Genomic DNA, 27,492 nt, shown 5'->3' with positions numbered 1-27,492 from the left:
GTGTGTGTTTTTTATTTTTTTCCATGGTTTTTGCTTCCCTTGAGACATCTTTTGTATACATCTGGATTGTTGAAACTCAGGGATCATTTTTCTCAAAAAGAAACTTAAGTTGCAGTAACATTCACTGTTTTGTCGATTTAAAAGTCAAAGCTGGTATATCTTTTACAGGGTGAATCACTATTTTTATCCACAATTCAATTATTTATTCATATGGATGACCAACCCCAGTGACTGTTGGCTTACTTCTTTTGTAAACTTACAAACATAAAGCAAATACAGTTGTCTTATTTATAGCCTTTATTTTATTCTTTATGTTGAATAAAGTCTTGCAAGCAGACCTTGATCAAAATAATTTATAGCTCTAGAAAAGTCGCTGTAAAAATTGGTCTTGAGGGTAAAGTAATAAAATCCAGTACTGCCAAATACTATAGTGCCAGGAGACCCTATGTAGTATGTCCCTCTGCTTATTTTTCCACATTCCCTTAAAGCCAGCCAACACACATAGTGGGACAGATTCACGTACCTCGGCGCATCTTTATGTGGGCGTAGCGCATCGAAGATGCACTACGCCGACGAAACTTCGAGAGGCAAGCAGCATATTCTGAAAGCAAATGCGCGCATCGTTGCGCCGGCGTAACTTAAATTAGACGGCGTAAGCCAACGTAATTCAAAGTGGGAAGGAAGTGGGCGTGATCCATTTAAATGAAGCGTGACCCCATGCAAAAAAAGGGCCGAACGAACGACGCATGCGCCGTCACGTAATAGCATGTCTCTCGTCCCTCTGCGCATGCGCACAACTACGCCTGTCATATCCCCCGAGATAAGCCGGCCCACCGTTTACGCCCAGGGCATAAATACGCCCAGACATGCGCCCGTCGAGTGCAAAAGTACACCAGCAGCTTTGGTTGGTTTGGTGTGGCTACTTTTGTGTTCTTATTTTAGAGACATGTCTGAAGCAGTGCCTAGGCCTAAGGAAAGGAGGCTGAAACATTTTACAAAAGAGGAGAAGGCGTGTTCGGTATATCCTCTCCCGTGCCCTCCTACGTGCCCGTAGACGCAGTAGTGCTATGACCACGGCTGCCCCTGGCATGTTGGCACACAGATGTGTTGTCCTGCAAGTGTATTTGCTCAGCTCATCTGTAACGCTGCTGCTGTAGCTGCTCTCCAGCTGACCTGTGCAAGTCTGTTGCAAAGTTACCCCTGCTTTTATGAGGGGTAACTTTAGGCCGGGCGTACAGCTTACGCGCACCGCGCGTAGCCTGCGCCGGGCAAATGTACTTTTGAGAATCGGCATATCTCCCTCATTTGCATATTTGAATAGGAAATCAATGGGAACGAAAGATGCGCCCAGCCTAAAGATGCGCTTAAGTTACGCCAGCATAGGAAAGTTACGTCGGTCGGATGAAGCCTATTTTCGTGCGTATCTGCTTCTGTGGGTACGGCGCATAGATAGGACGGCGCACATTTACACTTACGCCGCGCATCTCGAGATACGTCGGCGTAAGTCTTTGAGAATCTGGCCCAATATGTTCATGCAGTTGCCTCAAAAAGCGAACTATTTGGGTTTACCATTGATAGTTGAATACATGGGTACGTAGTAAGTCTCATTTGCACTCATCTTTATTACTGAACTGATGTAGTATTTAAAAACCTCTTGTGTATGAAAATAAAGAAAATTTTGTGTAAAATCGATGGCGCTATATAAGTACCTGTAAATAAATATGAAGAGTATTTAACCACTTAAGGATTCTGAACATAAGGGGTATGTCCTTTAAAATTGTTAACGTTTTTAGGACAAATACCCTAAAGCAGAAGTAAAGGAAAAAATACTTACCTTAGTTCCAATGGTCCGATGCAATGATGAGGTCTCACCGGCTTATTCTCCCTGGATTCTAACGGGTGCCAGTTTTCGGCTGTCTTGATTAGCTGGCATTAGATGACGTCACTCCTGCACATGCGCAGGACTGCAGTCATACTGGTGTTTCATCGGGAAATGCCTCCCGTAGAAAAATGCCCACGGTGGGTCTGCGCATGCGCAGTACCAAACGTCACTCCAGCTGATATGTTGACCAGCTGGCCTGACGTAAACACAGCGCATGCACAGATCATCTGCAGCATTTCACAATGGGAGACCGTATTCAGGGGCGGACTGATCAATTGGGCTCTCGGGCACTGCCCGAGGGTCCCATGCCACTAGGGAGCCCTATCAGGGTTGCCAGCCTCAGTAAAACCAGGGACACTATGTAAAAATTTGTGTTTTTAAAAAAAATCCCAAGATTTTAGCTGCCCCGCCTCTCCAGTACCTTTTCAGTGTGTGTATGTATACTGTGTATGTATATTGTGTGTCTGTGTGTGAATACTGTGTATGTATACTGTATATGTGTGTGTGTGTATACTGTGTGGCCCCATAATCTATTGCCTAGGGGCCCCATAATCTCCTATTGCCCGGAGTTGTCAGTCCGCCCCTGACCATATTTGACAGATACTATTTAAAGCTATGCAAACAGCGGAGGGAGACCGACTTGGCAGATTATCCCTCGATGTTGCGCGGCAAGTTTTGTCTGTGTTGCAGGACGGGTTTGCTGTGTTGAATGGCGGGTTTTGCCTGTGTGTAAGGATGGGTTGCAACATACACAAAACCTGCCCTTCAACTCACCCACAACTCCCCCCGAAACAGCGAGGCTCAATCTGACAACTACGTTCCACCTATGTTTGCATAGCCTCAGATAACTCCTCTGATGATTTGCGCATTCGCTGCTCATGCCATGCCAGCTGATCAATATATCAGTTACGTTTGGTACTGTGAATGCAGACCCATCGGGGGCATATTTTCCACGGGAGGCATTTTTTTCGATAGAACACCGGCCCACAAGCAGTGTGCCAGAATGTAAACTGAGCCGAGCATGCACGGCTTAATGTACATTAGACTTTAGTTCCTCTTTAGGTCTGGATCCTCCTATCTCCTGCGTTGATCCCTCACGATATTATCAGCAATCACCATCTATCAAAATGATAGCTGTGTATAGCACAGCAGGAGCACCTTTCTAAATGCAGGCCACACCTGTGTAAAGTGACACATGCAGTGGTCCGCAAGTGTCATTGAGTAAATAAAATGAATCAATGTATTGTTTCATTGTATTTACTATTTCATTGATATGTAGATCAAATTATATGTTCTGGAATCCTGCCCTAAGGTGAAAAGGCAGCTCTCTATAGATACAATACAAAATACAGAGCAAGCGTTGTCACCCTAGGTCAGGAAGTGTAATAGGCCCCATTCACACCTCCAAAACGTTGGATGAGAAAGAATCAATAAATTTTCTATTCTCCAAGTCGCCTGAAACCAAACGCCTGAAGCTCAAAAAAGTGTTCGACTTATCGCCTATCCGAGTGCTTTTGGCGCTTTTTTATTCTCATTAATAAAAAAAATTTAAAACATAAAATAGCAATAATATATGATTAAATAAATGTAAACTAAATTCACAAATAACCAAAAATCATCATAAAAAAAAACATGTATTAAACACTTGCTTACTGGGCACTTAAACACCCTTCCTGCCCAGACCAATTTTCAGCTTTTAGCGCTGTCACTCTTTGAATGACAATTGCACGGTCATGCAACACTGTAACCAAATGAAATTTTATCAAGTTTTTTTTCCCCCCACAAATAGAGCTTTCTTTTGGTGGCATTTGATCACTACTGCAATTTTTATTTTTTGTTAAAAAAAAATAAAAAAAAATAAAGATGGACATTTGGGGGAAAAAAAACAAACAAAACAGTTTTACATTTTGTTATAAAATTTTGCAAACAGGTAATTTTTATCCTTCATTTATGTACGCTGATAAGGCTGCACTGATGTGCACTAATAGGTGGCACTGATGAGGCAGCACTGGTGGGCACTGATGAGGCGGCACTGATGAGCATTGATAGGTGTCACTGAAGGGCACTAATAGGTGGTAGTGATGGCCACTGATGGGCACAAAGCTATGAATAAGCACTGAGATACAGTGCGAAAAGCGTCAGCTTTTTTGTTCTGTTTTTGGCCGTGGCATGTATTTTGTGATCCATTTTTAATAAAAGGAGAAGTTTTTTTGGAGTGCGGCTGTCCCAGCCCTTTCTTGTATTCAAACCTGATGGGCACTGGTAGGTGACACTGATAGGCAGCACTGCTGAGTGGCACTGATTGGCACCACTGGTAGACATTGATAGGTGGCACTGGTGGGCATTGATCAGCTGTCATTTGTTGACAGCTGATCATGAAGTTCCAGGCTGGGATTGGCCCCTTACTCCGATCTGTGAGCACCAGAGATTCTTTGACTTGTGATCACAGAGTGCGCCGCGTGAATGACGGCAATGTAAGTCTGCGCTGTAGCCGTCATTCGGCTATAGCACAGATTGGAAGGGGGTAATACATAAATTAATGATAATTAGCCCCTAACCTTAAAAATATTAAATACATTATTATAAATAATTATAATAATAATAATAATCATAACACCCAAAACACCCAAACCTGAATAAAAAAAAATATATATATATATATATATTATTAATAGTAATGTATTTTTTTGTGTTAGGGTGTTTCGTTATTTATTATTATTATTATTATTTTTTTTATTCTATATTTTATTGTTGTTTTTTAATCCATTTTATACAAACAAACATACTTCTTCAATTGCATACGTATCACATATATAACATATCACAAGTCGATTCCAAAATAAAGGAATTTACAGAACATTTCAGTTCCAATTTTTTTTTCTTTTCTAAATATACTGACGATATAGATAATCTTCATTGTCCTTCCTATTTATCAAGCCAGCACAGCAAAAAACAAAAACAAAACAAAAACAAACAAACCAAAAACAGATCAAATCAAAATAAACAAAAAAAAACAACAAATATTCCTCTATTCCGCCTCCGCCAGTGCACAGCCATATTCTTTAGAGCAGACATACACTGACCATTTTGACAATTTCTTATTAAACTTCTCTTCTCTGCCTTGAATAATAGCACTACCTCTTTCCATAGTATATATTTCAGCTATTTTTTTAAGCCACTGCGAGATGGAGGGAGATGATTCCTGCTTCCAGGGAGCTGATACACATGACTTGGCTATTACGCCTAGAAAGCTCTGAAAGATGGAGCTAGTATCTAGCTGGTTCAGAACCCAGGTCCTGACCTGTCAGCTGTCTTATCATATCTCGGACCTTGGCCCAGAATGCCTGCAGTTTCTGACACGACCAAAAAATATGAAGCATATTGCCCTCTGTCACACCACAACGCCAGCACATATTCGTCCTTTCCGGATAAATTTTATGCAACAATGATGGGACTCTATACCAACTCGTGAGAATTTTATAACACAGCTCTTGGTACTTACTAGCCGTTGAGGAGTGATGAGTAAAATGTAGAATAGATCTCTGCTGCTCTTCAGACAATGTAATGTCTAATAGCTGGATTCAGGTAGGGCGGCTTACTTTTAAAGCGGCGTAGCGTATCGCATATACGCTACGCCGCCGTAAGTCAGAGAGGCAAGTGCTGTATTCACAAAGCACTTGTCTCCTAAGTTATGGCGGCGTAGCGTAAATGGGCCGGCCTAAGCGCGCCTAATTCAAATGTGGAACAGGGGGGCGTGTTTTATGGTAATGACTGGTGACCCGACGTGATTGACGTTTTTTACGAACGGCGCATGCGCCGTCTGTGGACATATCCCAGTGTGCATTGCTCCAAAGTACGCCGTTTCGACGTGAACGTAAATTACGTCAAGCCCGATTCGCGAACGACTTACGCAAACGACGTAAAAAGATAGGCCTGTTCCGATGTCCATACCTTGCATGGGAGCAGCTTTATCTTTACGCCGGCGTATCTCTTACGGAAACGGCGTAACTAATTGCGATGGGCGCACGTACGTTCGTGAATCGGCGTATCTAGTCATTTGCATATTCTACGCCGAACTCAACGGAAGCGCCACCTAGCGGCCAGCGTAAATATGCACCCTAAGATACGACGGCGTAGGAGACTTACGCCGCTCGTATCTTAGTCTAGTTTAAGCGTATCTGGTTTCCAGAATACACTTAAATTTACAACGGCGTAGATTCAGAGTTACGACGGCGTATCTACTGATACGCCGGCGTAAACCTATCTGAATATAGCTACAAGTCTCTTTCCCATTTCTGAAGGAATCCCGGGGCCTGAGGGCTTTCACACTGGAGCGGTGCACTGGCAGGATGCTCAAAAATGTCCTGCCAGCCGCATCTTGGTGGTGTATACACCGCTCCTAAAGTGCCCCTGCCCATTGAAATGGAATGGGCAGGACTGCCGAACCCCCGGTAAAGCGATTTTAACCCTTTTTCACCCGCTAGCGGACGAATAGTGCCGCAAAAAGGACGGTAACTCGTTGCTAAAAATAGCAGTGTTTTACCACCGGCGGCGCACCGCTCCAGTGTGAAAGTAGCCTTTCTGTCAGGATCACCAAGGGAAAATAAAGGGTAACAAAATTCTGTAACAAAGAAAACAAATGCAGCTATCAAATTAAAGTGGAACTTCCGCTTATCTGATCCCCCCTCCGGCACCTTTCGGGGGGAGTGGGGAGCGGGTGCCTGTTTTTTACAGGTAACCTGTCCCCACTTTTGGGAGACAAGGCAGCAGCGAATTACGTCAGCAGCTCGGTCCCCCCTCCTCCTCCCTCCCCTTCTGCCGGGCCAGTAAGAGAGTGTAGCGGGGTTCGCGCACGCGCAGTAGGGACCCATGAAGCCGTGAGGCAACACTGCTGGGTTCCCTTACCCGCAAAGGCGACGGCAGCACCCGACTAGCCGATAGAACCATCGCCTGCTGTGCCGACATCGCTGGATTCCAGGACAGGTAGGTGTCCTTATATTAAAAGTCAGCAGCTACAGTAAGTGTAGCTGCTGACATTTAATTTTTAAAGGAGTAAACTTCTTAGCTGCAACAGAATACATTCTCGTTCTAGCTTTACATACACTGAAAGGAAATCCTTTCTGGCTCCCTTTTTTAGAGAAACAATTCTGCACGTCACAATTAGTATTACCATGTTAATTACCAAAATGCAGACGTACGTTTGGCCCACAGCAGACCTAATGCAGACCCCTGCAGTTATTCGACTTAATTTGTTTTGTTTTTTTCTTTCTTTTATTGTGGCTGATAAAAGAGCCAGCCAACAATTCCACGAAGCCTCTAGTACAAACAAATTCATTTCGTTAGTATGCATCAAAGGTACACCCTAGTCAAATAAGAACATTTTGCATTTAAACTCACCCAGGTGAGACGGCCTGCCCATTAGCTCTAATTCATCTTTTACACTTAAATATCCCGAGAGACACATCCCTAAAGTTGTGAGTATCCTAATCTTCTGTTATCCTCAGCTATTGTCTCATTCCTGTCTGCTAGGCAAGAAACGTGTTCAAGCCAGATGAAACTCACGCTTTTCTCTATATGGAATTTAGTCATCACTAGAATAAGCAAACGTCATAGACTATTTTGCAATAAAAAAAAAAAAAAGTGTATGGATAATTTAGTTCCTACATTTGTCTTTGTATCTTGGTTGGTGTCTTTAAAGGGGAGTTCCAGCCTTTAAGGGCCAGATTCACAGAAAACTCTGGCGGCGTAACGTATCGTGTTTACGTTACACTGCCGCAAGTTTTCAGCGCAAGTGCCTGATTCACCAAGCACTTGCGTGTAAACTTACGCCGGTGTATCGTGAAGACGTCCGGCGCAAGCCCGCCTAATTCAAATGGGGCGTGTACCATTTAAATTAGGCGCGCTCCCGCGCCGGACGTACTGCGCATGCTCCGTTTTGAAATTCCCGCCGTGTTTTGCGCAAAGTGACGTCATTTTTTTTTAACGGCGACGTGCGTAACGTACTTTCGTATTCCCGGACGTCTTACGCCAAAAAAATAATAATTTGAAATTCGACCCGGGAATGACGGCCATACTTTAACATGGCTCATCTAAAGTTAAGCCATGTTAAAGCAGCCGTAACTTTGCGACGAGAAAAAATTACTAGCGACGACGTAACGAACGCGAAAACCATCGTGGATCGCCGTAAAAGCTCATTTGCATACCCGACGCAGGAAAACGACGGGAACTCCACCCAGCGGCGGCCGAAGTATTGCAGCCTAAGATCCGAAGGCGTACGAAGCCGTAAGCCTGTCGGATCTTAGCCAAAAGCCGTCGTATCTTGTTTGTGCATCACAAATTAAGATACGACGCGGCAAATTTGAAAATACGCCGGAGTATCAGTAGATACACCGGCGTATCTCGTCTGTGAATCTGGCCCTTAGTGTTTATTAAAAGTCAGCAGCTACAAAAAGTGTACCTGCTGACTTTTATTAAACAGACACTTACCTGCTCCACGGTCCAGCGACATGGCCGCCTGGAGCTCCGCTTCTATCCCCCCTCTCCGGCCGGTGCCTCCATTCATAGTGTGGGCACCTGGCCCTGACAGCTTTCGGCTTCACGGCCGGGCACTCACTGCGCATTTGCGCGAGTTGCACTGCGCTCTATGAGTGGACAGGCAATCTCCTGGGACCTGTCACGTGACCCTGGAGATCGCCTCAAGAAAGGGGCTGCGTAAGGCGAGAAGAGAAGTTGCCGAGGCGGTCCCTGGGCGGAAGTAGGAAGTGGGACAGGAAGTCCCACTCCTACCAAAGCCCCCACTCCCCCCCAAACAAATGACATGGCAAATGTGGCATGTAAGGGGGCGAGGAGTGCTTAAAGCAGAAGTTCCACTTTTGGGTGGAACTCCGCTTTAACTAATTACCTACCAGCACAATTCTGACACTTGTTTCCTACATGAAAAAAATCTTATTTTTTTTGGCTAGAAAATTCCTCAGAACCCCCAAACATTATATATTAGCAGGGAATAAAATGGTTGTCGTTGCAACTTTTTATCTTGCACGGTATTTTCGCAGCAATTAAAAAAAAAAAAACAGTTTCATGCAAAAAAAAGTTAACCCATTGTTTTACATAATGTGAAAGATGATGTTACACTGTGTAAATAGATACCTAACATGTCAAGCTTTAAATTTGCGGACACTTGTGGAATGGGGCCAAACTTTGGTACTTCAAAATCCCCATAGACGACGCTTTAAGATTTTTTACAGGTTAGCTGTTTAGAGTTACAGAGGAGATCTTGTGGTAGAATTATTGCTCTCGCTCTAATGGAGAGGCCGGCAGTGAAGTCATAACATTGCCTCTGGCCTCCGAAACGATCATATAGAGTTCGCGGACCATCTGGCCCACCCAAAATCTCTATCATCAAAATCTGGCGCCGGTCGGTTACTTCTCAGGCTCACCTATCGCACGGGTGAATCGCTAGAAGCAACGGAGGGTGGCGGGAGGGGGGGGGATGTCCCCTCTGGCCACCTGTAAGAACCATCAAGTGGCTGACCAACCGCTCATTCAGATATAACTACTCAAAGTTGCCAACGCCATATGACGCTGGGCGGGCGGGAAGTGATTAAAGTGGAATTAAACCCCTTTTTTGATCTTGTACCTACAGGAAAACCTATAAAAAGGCTTACCTGTAGGTACAGTAAATATCTCCTAAACCGTGCAGGTTCAGGAAATATTCACACAGCTGGTGACATCACCGGCGCATGCGCTCTGAATGGACGGCATACCCGTGTCGTCCCTTCAGAGCTCTGTGCCATGGTCCGTGACTCCCACGTGCATTTGCAGAAGTGACATCACCGCGACGGCCAGAGGATGCGCGCCACTGGAGAGCTTCGTTCTAAGGTAAGTATTTCATAATGTGCTAGTATGCTATTCATACTAGCACATTATGACATTACCTTTTAGGTTTTTAAAAAAAAAAAAACACCCAGCAGTTTACTACTGCTTTAATTTTCATCAATCGACAATAGAAAAAATAGGATGTGTCTTTGGCTCTGTTTCAGGTCCAAATTCAGACAAGAATTCGGGAATCATCCGGGAAGCGGAGAACAGGGACAAACTGGACCCCTGCTGTGAGCCGTGTCTGTATTAGGTGTGAACCAAGCCTTAAAGTGGAACTTAGGCTATATAATTAGGCCTCATACACACTAGACGTTTTTTTTACGTTTTTACAGCTGCTGTTTTTTTTCTTCAGTCAATAAACTCTCCAGCATGTTATCCTATGTGTCCATGCACACATAGGGGTTGTTATCAACAGTTTTTGGCTGGGGTTTTTTTTTGGCTGTAAAAAAATAAAATAAAAACTAGAGGGTTCAGAGAAGCTGTAAAAACGCTCTAACATCTACAAGCACAGATAAACGCTAAAAAACTTTTTTGATCCATTTAAAAAAAAACGCTGAAAAACGCTATTGCAAAAACATTGAAAAACTCGCTGCAAAGCTACTGTCGCTTTTAATATAATGTCCAGGGTGCATGAGGCCATTTACTTACCTGCCTGTCCGCCCTCATTCAGTGAGCCGCGCACGTGCAGCTCACGGTATAAATTAGAAAATGCCAAATCTGACTAGCACATTATGGCATTGTCTTACAGGGTTAACAAAAAAAAAATGTGGTTTACTACCGCTGTAAATTGATGAAATAAAATATCTCTCTGACTTGACTTACAATGTAATTTTTGCTTTTTGCAACCTATGACTAAAGCACCGAAAAAGCAAGGTCTGCTTATTTACTGGGATTCTCACCCCTTACGTCAAATGCTATGTAAAAAAAAAAAAGGAAAATCCTGCGCCATAAGTGTATGCATTGCACATGGTAGCAGGGCAGTTGTGGCAAGGTCCCCCCATTCACTTGTATGGGTCACAATAAGCTGGGGTACTGCCCAACCAACGCAACAGGGGATCAAAACTGTTAGCTGGATTCAGGTAGCCGGGCGCATCTTTGAGGCGGCGTAGCGTATCGTATTTCCGCTACGCCGACGTAAGTCAGAGAGGCAAGTGCTGTATTCACAAAGCACTTGCCTCCTAAGTTACGGCGGGGTAGCGTAAATGGGGCCGGCGTAAGCGCGCCTAATTCAAATGAGGATGAGGGGGCGTATTTTATGTAAATGTTATGTGACCTGACGTGATTGACGTTTTTTACGAACGGCGCATGCGCCGTCCGTGTACATATCCCAGTGTGCATTGCTCCAAAGTACGCCGCAAGGACGTATTGGTTTCGACGTGAACGTAAATTACGTCCAGCCCCATTCACAGACGAGTTACGCAAACAACGTAAAATTTTCAAATTTCGACGCGGGAACGACGGCCATACTTAACATTGACTAATCCAGCTATTTGATGGAATAACTTTGCGCCTGAAAACGCCTTACGTAAACGGCGTATCTTTACTGCGACGGGCGCACGTACGTTCGTGAATAGGCGTATCTAGTCATTTACATATTCTACGCCGAACTCAACGGAAGCGCCACCTAGCGGCCAGCCTAAATATTGCACCCTAAGATACGACGGTGCAGGCTGTCGTATCTTAGCTAGGTTTAAGTGTATCTCAGTTTGAGAATACACTTAAACTTACGATGGCGCAGATTCAGAGTTACGTCTGCGTATCTACTGATACGCCGGCGTAAATCTTTCTGAATCTAGCTAATAGTGTATATATACCTAACATTAACCATAGGCCCCGTACACACGATAGAATCCATCCGCTGAAAAATCTCAGCGGATCGGTTTCAGCGGATAGATTCTATGGTGTGTACATTCCAGCGGATATTTATCCGCGGATATTTCCGAATTCCAGCAGATAAAAATTTGTAGACATGTCTACAAATCTATACGCTGGAATCGGAACCAGCGGATCGATCCGGTGGTCTGTACAGACTCACCGGATCGATCCGTCCGAAGGGATCCCCCGCATGCGTCGTAATGATTCCACGCATGCGTGGAATTCCTTTTATGACAGCGTCGCGCACGTCGCCGCGTCATCATCGCGGCGACGGCGCGACACGTCATCGCGAGGAGATTTCGGCGCGGATTTCGATCCGATGGTGAGTACACTCCATCGGATCCAAATCCGTGGAAATCCTCGAGAGGATTTATCCGCGGATACGGTCCGTTGGACCGTATCCGCGGATAAATCCTCTCGTGTGTACTAGGCCATAGCCTTAACTTGATTATTCCCAATCCTCCCTTAACATTGGCTATGCCACCTAGGGGGCAGCTTTATCTTTACTCCGGCGTACCTCTTACGGAAACAGTGTATCGTTACTGCGACGGGCGCACGTAGGCTCGTGAATCGGCTTATCTAGTCATTTTCACATTCTACGCCAAACTCAACGGAAGCGCCACCTAGCGGCCAGCGGAAAAATTGCACCCTAAGATACGACGGCGTAGGAGACTTACGCCGCTCGTATCTTAGCCTAATTTAAGCGTATCTTAGCCTAATTTACGCTGGCGTAGATTCAGAGTTACTATCCAGCTATGTGTTTCTGGCAAGATCAACAGGTATTTTCTACGTTTACTGAAAATGTTCTTAGCTTAAAAAAAAAAGAAAACAAATGCAGTCTCCACATCTAAGGATGGCAATATAATCCAGTTTTGTTCTTGAGTGTAGTTATCCTTTAAGTACAGGCGTAGGAGAGAACCACAACAGTTCATAAAGATCACAACTGTTTGTGACTATGGTCAGTCTCTGTTACCTGTCTTATCAGTCGACTAATTGGAAAACCTATAACCACCCACAGGAAGGAGAATGTAGTAAAAAAATACAATCTATTACCAACTGTAACATGGCATTGCCGTGTCACTGTATTCTCTGCTTTTACATTTATGAAATACCTACATTAACACAGGAACTCTATTTACTGCAAACCCCCATTGTCCATGGGAGGTAACTACACACGGCTTTGTCTGTCCACAGTGCTGCAATGCAGATGTTTTCACCATTAGTGTCATTCCCTCTTCACTGAATAATCAGTAAGGGCTAAAAGAATGTTTATCAGTAACTGCTGCTGCCAGCAATGTGGTAAGCAAATGAAAGTCAATTCAATATTCTAATCAGTAAAGAAGAATCGATTGCTATAAATCACAATATATAAAACTCAAACCCTCAAAAACTGTGATAATGTGATTATTTTGCTTGGTAAACAAACAACAAACTTCCTCACATTTGAGGGTATTGCAAAAGTACTCCTATAAAGGCTTTTTGCATGCAACTTCACCTGCAGGATTTTGTGTTCTAATACAATGGAGAAAAAATGGGAAGAAAAAAACGATAAAAGTACATTAAATGGAGAGATCGGTCGGAAGGCTAGATTTGTTTTCTTACTGTAATCTAGAATTATTCCTTCTCTTGATATTGTTTTATACGTTTTTCTATAACTGATAAGAAAAAATCTTTGAATAAAGAATTATATTTAAAAACAAAAATGGAGAGATAGGAAAAGTATGCAAACACGTCTTTTTTTTTTTTTACTTCTTGATCAATATTTTCCTATAACTAAAGCCTTGTACACATGATCGGATTATCCGACTGGAATTGTGTGATGACAGGCTGTTGTCGGAAAATCCGACCATTTGTATGCTCCATAGGACAATTGTTGTCGGATTTTCCGCAGATAAATGTGGGATAGCGTGCTTTAAAATTGTCCGCCAACAAATGTGTGTTGGCGGATTATCCGATCGTGTCGGACAAAACCCCAAAGTACAAACATGCTCAGAAGGAATGCTTACCATAAAACAATATTAGCAGTAGTTGCGAAAAGGGTGGCGATAAAGAGCTGAAAAATCACATTGTTTTGTGTTTGTTGGCCGACAATTCTTTCCTGCTTGTATGCAATACAAGTTCACAGCCAACGCCCTTCTGACAAAAGTCCTACGCCAGGGATATGCAATTAGCGGACCTCCAGCTGTTGCAGAACTACAATTCCCATGAGGCATAGCAAGACTCTGACACCCATAAGCAAGACACCCAGAGGCAGAGGCATGATGGGACTTGTAGTTTTGCAACAGCTGGAGGTCCGCTAATTGCATATCCCTGTCCTACGCTTTTGTCCGCTGAAAATCCGATCGCGTGTACGAGGCTTAACCTCCCTGGTGGTATTCCCGAGTCTGGATCGGGGTAAGATTTCAGTACTATTAGCGGTATCCCTGAGCCAGACTCAGGATCGCATTGCAGCATCCAGGCAAATTAACTTACCTTGTCCCCTGGATCCTGCGACGTCTCGCCGCTGTGTGAGCGAGCTGTCTCCTCGTTTGATTCACACAATGCCCGAATTGCCGCCGAGCTCCCTTCCCTGCGACGTTGCGACACACAGGGGCGGAGATCGGCGACAAATTCAAAAAAGTAAATACCCACAATACATACAGTATACTGTAATCTTACAGATTACAGTACTGTAGAAAATAATTACACATCCCCTTTGTCCCCATTGGTATGCCAAGTGTCCTGCATGCACCTTTATATTATAAAAACATTTTTTTCTGCCTGGAAACTGTAGAATGTCCATAGCAACCAAAAAGTGTGCCTTTTTGTCAAAAGTGGTTTTAGAGCAGCTAGAAAACAGCGATAATAAATTATAATCACTTGCAGAATTGAGCGATAGCGATTTGTGGGGAAATTCGTCTTCAGACATTAAAATGACAGCGACAATTCTGCAACTGAGCAAATTTCAGCCTTTTTGATTTGATTACATTATTGAATACGTTTTATTATTATTTGTTATAATTATTTATAGTTATTTATTATATTATAATTTATGATTTTGTGTTTCAAACTTTATCATACTCAGGATGTCTACTAGACTCTTGTTTGGTCAGATTTAAGTGAGTTATTCCTAAGAATTACAGGCCTACAGTGTAAAACGCCAAATTTCCTTGCAAAATAATGGTACCGCTTTCAGCACCTAAAATCTGAAATAATAAATAATAAAAGGGAGGTTAAGGCCTCACGCACACTGGACATTGGGGGGGGATTTACTAAAACTGGAGCACACATAATCTGGTGCAGCTGTGCATGGTAACCAATCAGCTTCCAGGTTTTATTGTCAAAGCTTCATTGAACGAGCTGAAGTTAGAACCTGATTGGTTACCATGTACAGCTGCACCAGATTCTGTGTGCACCGGGTTTTAGTAAATCTCCCCAATTGTTAGCATGTTAGGGGCGTCTGGCGTTTGTTTTCCTGCTTCTAAACACCCCAGTTAACCTATGGGGGAGCTTTACTAAAACTGATGGACACAGAAACTGGCGCAGCCGTGCAGAGTAACCAATCAGCTCCCAACTTCAGTTTGTTCAATTAACCACTTCAGCCCCGGAAAATTTGGCTGCTCAATGACCAGGCGATACGGCACTGCGTCGCTTTAACTGACAATTGTGCGGTCGTGCGACGCTGTATCCAAACAAAATGTAAGTCTTTTTTTCCCCCACAAATAGATCTTTCTTTTGGTGGTATTTGATCATCTCTGCGGTTTTTATTTTTTGCGCTATAAACAAAAAAAGTGCGAAATTTTGAAAAAAAAACCCCACAATATTTTGTCATTTTTGCTGTAATAAATATCCCCAATTTTTTTTTAAAGAAAGCAAATTTTTTCCTCAGTTTAGGCCGATATGTATTCTTCTACATATTTTTGGTGATAAAAATCGCAATAAACGTATATTGAATAGTTTGCGCAAAAGTTATAGGCCCGGATTCACAAAACACTTACGCTGACGTATCTCGATATACGCCGCGTAAGTATGCGCCGTCGTATCTGTGCGCCATGCCCACAGAACTAGATACGCCTGAAAATAGGCTTCATCCGACCAACGTAACTTTCCTACGCCGGCGTATTGTGGGCGCATATTTACGCTGGCCGCCTCATTGCAAATATGCAAATGAGGAAGATACGTCGATTCACGAACGTAGTTGCGCCCGGAGCATAATATACGCGGTTTGCGTAAGGCTTACGTCCGGCGTATAGTTATTCCCCATCTATGAGGCGCAACTCATGCAAAGGTATGGACCAGGAAACAGCCGTGGTATTTTACGTTGCTTACGTAGTAGTACGTGAATAGGGCTGGGCGTAGGTTACGTTCACGTCATAGGCAGTGATTCGACGTATCTTAGGCAGTTGTTTCGACGTGATTCTGAGCATGCGCACTGGGATGCGGCCACGGGACAGCTCATGCAGCGTACGTTATTCCTATCTTTATGACACTCAGTCCATCATTTACATGGGGTCACGCCTCATTAGCATGGCTCACGCCCACTTCCACCTACGCTGGCTTACGCCGAGGAAACCCAGCGTAGATTTGGGGGCGAGTGCTTTGTGAATACTGTGCTTGCCTCTGTGCGCTGCGTCGGCGTAGCGTATATTCGATACGCTACGCCGGCATAACTATGCGTCAATGTATGTGAATCCGGGCCATAGCATCTACAAAATAGGTGATAGATTTATGGCATTTTTTTTACTAGTAATAGCGCTGATCTGCGACATTATGGCAGACAGATCAGATACTTTTGACCCATTTTTGGGACCACTGACAATTATACAGTGATCAGTGCTATAAAAATGCACTGATTACAGTGTAAATGTCATTGGCAGGGAAGGGGCTAACACTAGGGCACAATCAAGGGGTTAACTGTGTTCTAACTGTCGGGGGAGGGGACTGATTATAGGAGATGACAGACCACTGTTCATAGCTAGTAGGAACTCATAATCTGCCTCGCCTCTCCTCATAGATATGGGATGTGTGGGTTTACACACACGTCCCTGTTCTGCCACTTGTGCCCGCAGTCACATGTGGCCGGCGGTCATCGCGACCGCTGGCCACGAGCATTGGCATCCCCACGCGTGCGCCTGCTATCACGCTTAAAGGAGCCAAGGTACAGCTACGACGGCTCGTGGGATCGTGCCGACCTGCCACAATATAATGACGGCGACTGGTTGGCAAGCGGTTAAAGTGATTGTAAAGGATCACCTTGTAAAACAACCCAATACATTTATAATAGAAATGAAAGGTATTTTTTGTATAGATATAAAAATACATTATACATATAAATACCTTTTTTTTTTATAAGTGATCACATTCCCTCTGTTGTCAGCTGCATAAGAGCTGGGGGGGACGAGAAGCAGCAGAACGCTGAGCTTGCCAGTGAATGGCTGTGCAGCGGGGGCATGTAAGGACATGTCTACTCATTGGAGGAGAACACACGGGGCTAGATTCAGATAGGTTAGCGGATTTTTAGATCCGCGTAACCTATCTGATTTACGATCCGCCGGCGCAAGTTTTTGAGGCAAGTGCTTTATTCAGAAAGCACTTGCCTCTAAAGTTGCGCCGGCGGATCGTAAATCCCCCGGCGGAATTCAAATTCCGCGGCTAGGGGGTGTGTAACATTTAAATCAGGCGCGTCCCTTCGCCGAACGAACTGCGAAAATTTAGCCATCCGCTAAATTTCCCAGCGTGCATTGCTCCAAATGACGTCGCTAGGACGTTATTGGTTTCGACGTGAACGCAAATTACGTCCATCCGTATTCGCGGACGACTTACGCAAACAACGTAAAAAATTCAAAATTCAACCCGGGAACGACGGCCATACTTAACATAGGATACGCCGCATATAGCAGGGGTAACTATACGCCGGAAAAAGCCGAACGCAAACGACGTAAAAAAAATGCGCCAGACGGGCGTTCGTTTCTGAATCGGCAGGAAAACCTCATTTTTTATTCGTCGCGTAAAAAAAACGAAACGCCACCTAGCGGCCGGCCTGGAATTGCAGCCTAAGATCCGACGGTGTAAGTCACTTACACCTGTCGGATCTTAGGGAGATCTATGCGGAACCTGATTCTATGAATCAGGCGCATAGATACGACGGACGGAACTCAGAGATACGACAGCGTATCAGGAGATACGCCGTCGCATCTCTATCTGAATCCGGACCACTGAGTTCCCTGCATAGCTAGAGAACTACCCAAGGTGTTCTCTTAGTGTGGGCAGATTTTAACCACTTATATACCGTGCCTAATCTGTCACTCAGAACCCCCAAACATTATATATATTTTTTTTAGCAGACACCCTAGGGAATAAAGTGGCAGTCATTGCAACTTTTTATCTCACACGGTATTTGCGCAATAATTTTTCAAACGCTATTTTTTTGGGAAAAAAAAACGGTTTCATGAATTAAACAATAACAAAACGGTTAGCCCAATTTTTTGGTATAATGTGAAATATGATGTTATGCCGAGTAAAAAGATAGCTAACTTGTCATGCTTTTAAATTGCGCACACTCATGGAATGGCACCAAACTTCGGTACTTAAAAATCTCCATAGGCGCCGCTTAATTTTTTTTTACAGGTTACCAGTTTAGAGTTACAGGGGAGGTCTAGTGCTATAATTATTGCTCTCACTCTAACGCACGCGGCGATACCTCACATGTGTGGTTTGAACAGTATTTACATATGTGGGCGGGACTTACATGCGCATTCGCTTCTGAGCGCGAGCTACTGGGATCAGGGGCGTTTTTACATTTTATTTTTTATTATTTTTATTTTTACACTTTAAAAAAAAAAAAAAATGTAATCACTTTTATTTCTATTACAAGGAATGTAAACATCCCTTGTAATAGGAATAGTGTGTGACAGGTCCTCTTTATGGAGTGATGCAGGGTCAATAAGACCCCACATCTCTCCTCCAGGCTTGAAAGCATGAGATCGGGAAAAAAAAATCACAGATCTTATGCTTTCAACTGTAATTGCGGCTTTGTTTACTTACGGGTACCCGGGCGTGACGTCATAATGTCGCGCCTGGGCCTCCGACGGCCATAGAGATGACCGGTGACCATCTGGTCACCAGAAACCTATATTGTCATCATCCAGCGGCGGGCGATTCGTTCTCTGTTCCTCCAATGGCACGGGAGAGCCCGGAGAAGCACTGGATGGTGGCGGGGGGGGGGGGGGGGGTGTCCCCTCCCGTCGCCTATAAGAACGATCAAGCAGCGGAATTGCCACCATGATCATCCTTATGGTGCGCAGAATCGCTGCCTGAAGAGAAGGATATCTGAAAGATGCCAGTAGCTGCATGTTTGGCAAGAAAAAACTAAAAACCGGAGAAATGGTTGCCTTTCAGAAGGGTTCGATGATGGCAATGCGATGGCGAGACAAGAAGGACGTGTGTCTCATGAGTACCGTGCACAATACCTCCACTGCCATGGTCCATACAAAACATGGGAAAGATGTGCTGAAGCCGCAAGTCGTGATCGACTATAACAACACAATGGGAGGTGTCGACAGCCGATCAGGCAATGACATTTTACCCGGCTATGCGTAAACAGCAAAAAAAATATTATAAGAAGATTTTCAGGCATCTTCTGGAACAATGCCTTTGGAATTCTTATATCCTTTATAGAGCAAAGAGTGGCATACCTCTTGTTCATTCTGACTTTATCTGGAAGGTGGCTGAGCAGATTTTTGTCAACCACCAGACACCATCAGTAGCTGCGAACAGACCCGGACGACGTGCTGTTGACGTTGTCAACCCAGAACGCCTGACAGGTCATCATTTTATGGACTATACCGCCAACCGTAAGAAAGGCAGCGCCTACCAGGATGTGCGTGGTTTGCTGTTCAAAGAAAGATGGAAATGGAAAGAAAGTCTGAAAAGAAACAAGGTTCCATTGTCCTGATTGCGACGTCGGGCTTTGTCCAGTTCCATGCTTCAAAATGTTTCACACTTAGGATGTTTATTGAATTTCTTTGTTTGACAAATTACATTATTTTTCATTACATTATTGAATAAAATTATATTATTTATTAGATTATAATTCATGACCACATACCTTTATCACTGTGCTACATGCTTTCTGCTGCACCACTGGCATGGTTACATCCTCTTAGTCCTCCATAAATTTAGCAGAAATTTGTGCTTAAAGTAGAACTATAGGCAACACTTTTTTTTCATTTTGGATTAGGTAAGGGATGGTTATAGCCCCTGTTAATTTTTTTTACCATCCGTTCATTTCCTGCCCCATAGCCAAACAGGAAGTGAGAAGAAATCTCTGTAGATTAAGAGATTTCAGGGCAGGTCCAAAACAGGAAGGGGTGTGACCTTGACAGAAAGCGGTGGGTCATATTTAAATTAGGCGTTGCACAAGCTTAGTCAGGCCTAGGGCAGCACAAAACCTAAATACACCTCTGCATATAACTAATAAAACTGTGAGTTTAAAAAATAATAATAATAATAATAATATGCCAAATGTGTTTAAGGGGACAGAGGAGCAGGATATGAAGAGGACTTGAAAAAGAGTGTGGAGCTCCACTTTAACCACTTCCATACAGGGCACTTATACACCTTCCCGCCCAGACCAATTTTTAGCTTTCAGCGCTGTTGCACTTTGAATGACAATTGCGCGGTCATGCTACACTGTACCCAAACTAAATTTTTATCATTTTGTACCCACAAATAGAGCTTTTTTTCGGTGGTTTTTGATCACCTCTGGGATATTTATTTTCTGCAAAAAAAATAAAAAAAAGACTGAAAAACTTTTTTTTTTGTTTCTATTATAAAACATTGTAACTAAGTACGTTTTCTCCTTCACTGATGGGCACTGATGGTACTGCACTGATGGGCACTGATAAGGCGGCACTGATGGGCACCAATGAGGTGGCACTGATGTGGTGGCATTGATGGGCACTAATATGCGGCACGGATAGGCACTGATAGGTGGCACAGATAGGCGGCATGGATGGGCTTGGATAGGCGGCACGAATAGGCACGGATAGGTGGCACAGAGGGGCACAGATAGGCGGCACGGCCGGGCACGGATAGGCGGCACGGATGGGCACGGATAGGCGGCACGGATGGGCACTAATAGGCGGCACGGATGGGCACTGATAGGCGGCACGGATGGGCATAGATGGGCACTATTGTATGTGTTTTACTAATGGATGCCAATCAGTGCCAAACAATGCCTGCCAATCAGTGATGCCCATTGTGGGCACTGATTGGCATCCATTGCGGCACTGATTGGCATCCATTTTTTGTGTCCTCATCCCTGGTGGTCTAGGGTGGCATACCTTTTATTTTCATTTTTTTTAATCCCTGGTGTCCCAGTGGGCATCCCTGGTGGTCCAGTGGGCATCCTCAGGGGGGCTGTGCTGATAATCGATCAGCACAAACCCCCCCCTGTCACAGGAGCAGCCGATCGGCTCTCCTCTACTCACGTCAGACAGACGTGAGTGAGGAAAAGCCGATTACCGGCTTTTCCTGTTTACATCATGATCAGCCGTGATTGGACACGGCTGATCACGTGGTAAAGAGTCTCTGTGAGAGACTCTTTACCTTGATCGGTGTTGTGGGGTGTCAGACTGACACCCTGCAACATCGATCGCCGCGATGCGCGCCCCCGGTCAGGATTCTACAACCACTTTGCCGACGTCAATGTGTCATTGGCGGGCGGCAAGTGGTTAAGTAAGTAATTACTAAGAATTGTAGGCCTATAATACATATCACCAAATTTCCATGCACAAAATTGTACCGCTTTTGGTACAAAATTCCAGACATAATCATACTGCCAGGGAGGTTAACACTCTGATCCTCCTCTAAATTTGACTAGCACCGATACCTTTTAAGTAACCAGGCGCTACACATGTTTGAAACGTTTGTAAATACCTGGTTGATCCTGCTGGTTCACCTAACTTCCCTATACTGAGTGACAACGAACTAGCAATCCATCCTCTGTACCCTGCGTTGTCACTGTCAGTGCGCATGCTCTGGCGGATCATTTTTGCTTTCTCCTTTTCTATGGATGCAGCCCCACGTGGCTTCTTTCCTAGATCTGCAGAGCAGCTCCAGAATGTTGTACACAGCTACTCCCCATGTGTTTCTGCCCTACCTAACAATTGGCATCAGATTGTGGGGCAGCTCTAGCAAAGATGATTAACAGTCTTCTTCTCCCCTGATAGAGCCAACCCCTCCTGTGACACACTTTTTAAAAAAAAAACTGAATTGATATGGCTTATTTATACATTTACTTTTAAACTAGAAAGCTTTTTTATTATTTTTGTTCATACAAACAAACAGTGTAGACCTCCTGCATTGATGTCTGAAGGCTATATCAGATATTTCTTGCTTGCTCAGCCCCATCCCCCGGATCTCAAAGTGCAAAGCAAATACCAGAATGTCATGTGACCGTGCATAAGCTATAAGGCAAAGGAAATAAGGTATATTGACATCATATTTCAATGTCATTTACAGACTGAGGGTTACAGTGAATGATTTCTGTATAATAGATAGAAACAATTAGTACTGAGTTTAACAACACTGTAGGCCCTGTTCACATTTGAGTGGCGCTACCCTGCCGTGTTTTTGGTTCTTTTTTAACGCATTTTTTGAGCAGCACCATTTATTTGAATGGGCCTCCCTCTGCTCCACAAATACTAAAAAAGCTCATGTACCTGTACCAAATTTTGGCACTAAACTAAGCGTGTTTTGCATTACCCTCTTTTTGCACAATTTGTCATGTGAAATACATGCAGCAAAACACGTAGCTGCTACCTGTATTTGGGGGTGCCATTAAGCAATAATGTAATTGAAAGCGCAGAGTGCGTTTTAGTGCGTTTCCATAAGCACGGCAAGAAAGTTTTTTTTTTCTGTCCCCGTTTCTGCTACACACAGGTGTGGACGGAGCCTTAAAGTGGTTCTAAAGTAATTTCGTGAAATCATGTAATCCGCTCTGCTTTGTTACATGACAATATAACATCCAGTGTGTGTCTTTGTGTAAATTTATTGCAATTAATACCTTATTTACAGCACCGCTGGGCACTCACGTAACTCGCTGAAGCTTTCTGTCCCCGCTCTGAATCCTGCAGAGGGAGGGGCTGAGATTCCCTGCTAACATCAGCCGGGAGAAAGGGGGGTAACGTGAGCACCCATTGGTGCTGTAAGTAAGGTATTTATCACAATCATTTTACACAAAGACACACACTGGATGTTATACAGTATTGTCATGTAGCAAAGCAGATAACATGATTTCTTAATAGTAATGTTATACACTCCCGAGCTGAGAGGCAGGGTGGGGGAGAAAGGGGACGGAGGAGACCAGCAGCTGACAGAGGCACGTAAACTGACCACAGTGGTCAGGGCTCAGCAACCATGATTACCGTGGTCAGTACACAGAGGGGGACACAGGAACTGTCAGGATCAGACAGTTTTTTTTTTTTTTTGTAGAACATAGAGAGGGGTAAATGACACAGCACAAGCACTGTGCTATATAACATGCTTTAAAGGATCAAGATAATTTATTTTATATTTTTTTAGGGTTACAAACACTTTAAGTAAAAAAAATCAAAGCTTCAGCTGGATAACAATTTTATGTAATGTAGATTGTGTCATCTATGTTGATTTTCTTAAACCTCATATAGGAATCATCTGAGAACATTACATTGTTATGCTCAAGGTTATCAACCAGAGATTTAGGAGAATTTAAACAGACAAAGATAATGTTATCCTGCAACACCACAGTGCTATGCCACACCATTGGGCGCCACTATGGAAGCAACTGTTAACATGGAATTTGGCTGTACGCTGTGCAGAAACCATATCTCCTGTGCTAATAAGCACACATTTAGGCCCCATACTCACGACCAAACATGTTTGCTGAAACTGGCCCGCGGACCAGTTTCAGCATACATGTTTGGTCGTGTGTAGTTACGAGCGTACAGAATTTCACCGTACATTTGCCCGCCGGGCCGTTTTTCAGCAGACATTTATTTCCAAACTTGTTTTAAAACCGTCCGCTCAAATCCTGTCCGAACGTACATGTTTGGTGGTGAGTACACAAAACCAACGTACAAAAACCCCGCGCATGCTCAGACTAAATGAGGCCACGGGAGCGCTCGTTCAGGTAAAACTCACGTTTGTTTGGGATATGGCACATTCGTCAATAGAAAGATTAATTCTAGCAATAGAACACTGAAGCAAAACACACAATAACCAACGCTTGATGCCGTCGTTTTATTCATTCTTCTCTTGCTATAACTAATCAGTTATTTAGCTCATGTTATTTCAACTGAGTTGTTCCATACTGAAAAGTGACATTTGTTAGCTGTGATGTAGTAAGATTTTTGCAAACTTTTATTGGCCCGACGTATCATATTTTTAGTGGTCCTCCACATTTCAAATTTTTTGCTTTTAATGTTTAATGGTTATCTTTCCCACTTTCTTTAGGTGTTTATAGTTATGTCACCATTTAGAATATTTTAATAGGAAATAGTTTTGATTTAGCTTTTGTTTGTATATTTAACAGGATTTTTTTGAAGGTTGTTTAAATTGTCTACCATGTTGGCACACCAAATGACCCCCCCCCCCCCACATGAGTTAGTGAATATTTTAGATTAAACATTTTATTTGTTTGTAATGTTTGATGCCTAAAATAATACCCACAGTATTACAAACAATAGGCACGTTTTTCAAATCAACAAAAAGGCTTTTATTTGAGCAAATTATAAAAAGGATCAAAAACAGAATGGCAGCACTTGAACAGCTAGCAACATACATGCAAACTTGCATTTGAAACATGGTGAAGGATAAACTAGCCAACCTCAGGAAGCACACAAAATAAAATCTGAAGCAGCAGCACATAACCAAAGGAACCCAAGCTGTGGTAGTCCAAACAAGATGCCATTTGTGGGGGATCAAATGGAAGGCAGGGCATCAACGTCTCCTCTTCCTTGCAACCTTCCTTCCAGGCTGCCTTCCAGCGGGTCTTCCCTGGGCCCTTGCAGGTGGGGATGATGTGGCAGCAGGAGAATGGTGTTCAGCAAGCCGGGCCGGGTCACATAGCCCAGTGTCTGGGGTCAGCAGCTCCCTCTGCATCCACCAAAGGGCCTGGTTGATGATGCCCTTGGCCAATTGCCTCTGCTCCTCCGTGCCTTTATTGAGGTCATGTGCCACGGAGGCACTGTAGGCCTCAGTGGGGTTGAGGGGGGCCCTCATGATGGCACTCGCCTCCTGAATCATTTTCAGGCTGGCTTCCTCCACTGCCCCCAATTTCTTCTTACGGCCTGGTGGCCTAATATAAAGGGGAGGAGCCTGGCTGGTGGTGCTTGTCCTGGGGAGCTGCTGAACGCCACTGGGCCCGGCCTCCTCCTGGCTGCCACTGACCCCTTCGTCCTGGCTGACAGTGAGGAGAGGATCTGCCACCTCCTGGCTGGTCTCTTCTTCCTGTGTAAAAAAAAGGGACATGTTGTAATATATTTAGGAATATACTCACTCACATTTTCATGCTTGAATCTTATTTTTTGCCTTGAATTTAAACTTGAAAACAGACTCACCCTCTGACCCCTGCAGTTGTCATCCCTGACACCTATTTGTTTGCCCACGACTTTAGATTTTTACTTCCCAGCTTGTATTTTATTAACCAATATCAAGTCAAGAATCAAACAATAATTAATATTATTACATAACTAGTTCTGAAACTACTATACCTCATCATCGTAGAGGCGCAGATCTGCCTCTCTGTCAGCCAGGCCCTCTTCATCTGACTCTGCAGGGCTGTGGTGATCTGGGGAAGTCCCGCTGGGAGGTAGCGTGGAGGAAAGGTTGGGATTCAGACTTGACATTGATGCCCTGCCTTCCAGTTGATCCCGCAAAAATGACATCTGGCTGTAATACCACAGCTTGGGTTCCTTTGGTGGTCTTGCTGCTGCTCCAGATCTTAGCTGGTTTTGGTGAGCTTTGTACGCTCTCCTATATGTGCCCCTGAGGTTGGCAAGTTTATCCTTCACCATGTTGGCACTGCATTCTGGCACCCATGTCCTCATGTATGCTGCTAGCTGTTCAAGTGCTGCCGCTCGTACGTCCTTATTGTGGTAGGTGGGCTGCTTTGAATCCCACAGGATGGGCATTTCCCGAAATTTATCCAGCAAATGCTGGATAATGTCTTGGGTCTGCAGGAGATCCATTGTGAAGTTATGATTTACTTTTTTTTATTCTAGATTGAAAAAATGAAAAGAAACCAAAAACACAATTAAAAAAAGCCTCAGCATTTACATTGATAGAATATGTTGTTTAAAAAGTAGTACCTATATAGAAATACAAACACAGTGTCTCTTGTTTAGAAAATGCTGGCCAGCTCTGCCCCATTGGTTGGTTTTAGCTAACATTTTTTTTATACATGCCGCCCCTTTGGTTACATTGCAGGAAATAATATAAATCTACAACCATACACAATTATTACAAATGACAGCATTCATCAAGGCACTATTGCATGTGTAGATATCCTGCCCCTCAGCATTGATTACATGAAAGAAACTTCCTAATGACCTCTGTCCAACCAACACAGAACAATACTTGGCCTGATCTGAATACACCCTACATAATTGATAATGAGTCACAGCATTTTTGACCTCTCTATTTTGTGATGTCTACAAAAGCATTTGGGTACGAAAATCACATTCTGGTATCCAAGAGACATAATAGCTTAATAAAACTGTGCAACCAACAGACCAAACCCCCATCCCATTGCTCTACATTTTAGAGCCCGCTGCTGATCCCATGTTTAAATTTCTTACCTGCCTCTCTCACAATCCTCGTTTCTTCCGCTCGCTGAATTAACACGTAACCTACGTAATCACGTCAAGCGCCTTTTATCCACTCCGCGTATGTATGAAAAGCCGCCCTCGTCACCTTTGCCATGCCCCTAATCAATTGAAAAAGTAAATATGGCGTTAACTGTGTAGGTTCTGGAATCGCGCGAATATTCTCCGCGTAACCTACGTCAATACGTTGTTGGCATTCGCGACACTCCGCATATGCAATAATCCCCGCCCTCATCTCCGCCCCTGACGGGACATTTCCTCGTTTCCACGCCCCTAATCTCTGTGGGAAGGAAAGATGGCGATGTCACACGAGCGGGCACGGAGCTCTCATGGCGCAAGTGAAGGGACAGAGGCAGGACCGTCCCGATCCAGGCCTAAAAGATATAAAGCCACTAATATGGCGTTCGAAGAAATGGTGGAGTTGGTTTACATCATGAGGAGGAAGGATTATGATGGTGAATGTGGGCCCTACAAAACACCGAACCGTAGGAAGTCACACATAATGGACAAGGTGGCAAGGAGAATGAGGAGAATGTTTGGTGTCACCAGGTCAAAGGAGCAACTACGGAAGCGTTGGTCCGATTTAAAATTGAGGGAGCCACATCACATGAAGAAGATACTCAAAATTCTGCGTAAAAGTAAGTCCATATTATTTAAGGGGGGGGGAATGTCTGCAATAATGTGTTGACATGTATTTTTTCACATCTGCCTCCTTGGCCTGCTTGTACTTTTGAACACGTGTAGATACTGTATTGTGTTTATGTCAAATAACAACCTTAAACAAATTTTGTGAAATAGTAAACACGCGTAATATGACATTGTTTAGCAAAAATGTGACGTTACTCCAGGAACAACACACCTGGACATGGCTGACTGGCCCCAAACTTGGTTTTCCAACATTGTTGAATAGCAAAATCACAGAAATTAAATTGAGTGAATGTGACAGGCAAACAAGATTCATTCTCCAAAATGCAAATAAAGCTGATGTTTTAACATCTGGAAATGCAAAGC

This window comes from Rana temporaria, chromosome 3, assembly GCF_905171775.1.
Source record: "Rana temporaria chromosome 3, aRanTem1.1, whole genome shotgun sequence".
Lineage (NCBI taxonomy): Eukaryota > Metazoa > Chordata > Amphibia > Anura > Ranidae > Rana > Rana temporaria.
Note: the sequence above shows the minus strand (reverse complement) of the source record.